The sequence below is a fragment of the Buceros rhinoceros genome, unplaced genomic scaffold (assembly GCF_000710305.1).
Source record: "Buceros rhinoceros silvestris isolate BGI_N320 unplaced genomic scaffold, ASM71030v1 scaffold37592, whole genome shotgun sequence".
NCBI classification, from domain to species: domain Eukaryota; kingdom Metazoa; phylum Chordata; class Aves; order Bucerotiformes; family Bucerotidae; genus Buceros; species Buceros rhinoceros.
The window spans coordinates 5,025-6,632 of NW_010397793.1; the positions used below are offsets into that span (position 1 = coordinate 5,025).

Consider the following 1,608-nt stretch of genomic DNA (forward strand, 5'->3'; position numbering starts at 1 on the left):
CAGAGGCCCCTGGAAGCACTCACAGGCCGCACTAAGGTCTCCCCGCAGCCTTCTCTGCTCCAGCCTCAACACCCCCAACTCTCTCCCCTGGCCTCCCAGCAGAGGGCTTCCACCCTGCCAGCATTGCTGGGGCCTCCTGTGGCCCCGCTCCAGCAGCTCCCTGGCTCTGCTGTGCTGAGGAGCCCAGAGCTGGACCCGGCACTGCAGGGGGGTCTCCCCAGAGCAGAGCGCAGCAGAGGGGCAGCATCCCCTCCTCAACATGAGCCTCCAGTTGATGGAGGTCGATGATCCAGGGGATGTTGCTGTCCATCTCATTTTCCTCATCTTCTGCCAGCACTCCCTGTCCCAAAAGTTGAGGCACCCCATCACCACTCCACCTGCCTCTGCCAGTGTCCCCAGCTGCCCCCACCATGGCTGGGAGCTCAGACTGTCCTGCCCATGGGATATCTCTGACCCATCAGGGCTGGAAGCATGCCCAAAGCAGTTCGGAAGCTCCTTTGGTGTTTGTCACCCTAGTGGCTCTGCCCAGCTTGTGCAGAGCTCTGCGAGGAGGAGGCTGAAGCACGTCTGGGCAAAAGCTGCCACGAGAGCTGCAGCTGACCCAGTTTCCTTAGATCCTTCTCATCAGCTACTGTCAGGTTTGTGGAGAAAGTTTCAGCCCTGACCTGCCCTGCTGAGATGAGAGGGGCCTTGGGTTAATCGTCTCTGCAGGGCACTGCTCATGCCCTCACCTCTAGCGTTGCCTCTGCCATTGCTCCTGGCCTGGTTTCCCTTCCCTGGGAATCGAGAGGGGAAGCAGCAAAGATTATTCCTCTCCTTCAGGTGGTTGGAATTCAGCTTGTGGTTTAGTTCCTGGAGAAGAGGCTGGGAAACTCTTTTGAATAGAAGGACTTGTCTGGAAGGGAGCAGGGCTGACACAGCATCAGGCTGTGCTGCTGTCAGCGAGACCTGGGCAGGCTGGAGAGTTGGGTGAGAGGAACCAAGTGAAGTTCAACCACGGCAAGTGCAGGGTCCTGCCCCTGGTGGGGAACAACCCCCTGCACCAGCACAGCTCAGAGGGGACCTGCTGGGAAACAGCTCTGCAGAGAAGGACCTGGCAGTGCTGGGGGACAACAAGGTCCCCCGGAGCCAACAACAGGCCCTCGTGGCCAAGAGGCCAGTGGTCTCCTGGGGTGCAGGAAGAAGAGTGTGGCAGCAGGTCAGGGAGGTTCTCCTGCCCCTCTGCTCTGCCCCAGTGAGGCCACCTCTGGAGTGCCATGTCCAGGGCTGGGCTCCCCAGTTCAACAGAGACCAGGAGCTGCTGGAGAGAGTCCAGCAGAGGCTGCGAGGATGAGGAGGGGCTGGAGCATCTCTGTGCCCAGGAAAGGCTGAGAGCCCTGGGGCTGTTGAGCTGGAGAAGAGCAGCCTGAGAGGGCATCTCCTCCATGGGCTCAAGAGCTAAAGGGGGGTCAGCAGGAGGGGCCAGACTCTGCCCAGTGGTGCCCAGTGCCAGGACAAGGGGCAACGGGCCCAAACGGGAACATGGGCAGTTCCAGCTGAGCAGGAGGAGAAACTTGTTTGGTGTGAAGGTGCGGGAGCCCTGGCCCAGGCTGCCCGGAGAGGTTGGGG

General features: G+C 60.9%; 1 protein-coding gene across 1 annotated transcript in view; it reads left to right on the forward strand.

Annotated features, from left to right (window-relative positions):
- Positions 1 to 1,608, forward strand: part of PGAP2 (post-GPI attachment to proteins 2) — a gene marked incomplete at its 3' end in the record, with an annotated part of 6,100 nt that overhangs the window by 3,746 nt on the left and 746 nt on the right. The gene's annotated exons all lie outside the window — the stretch shown is intronic.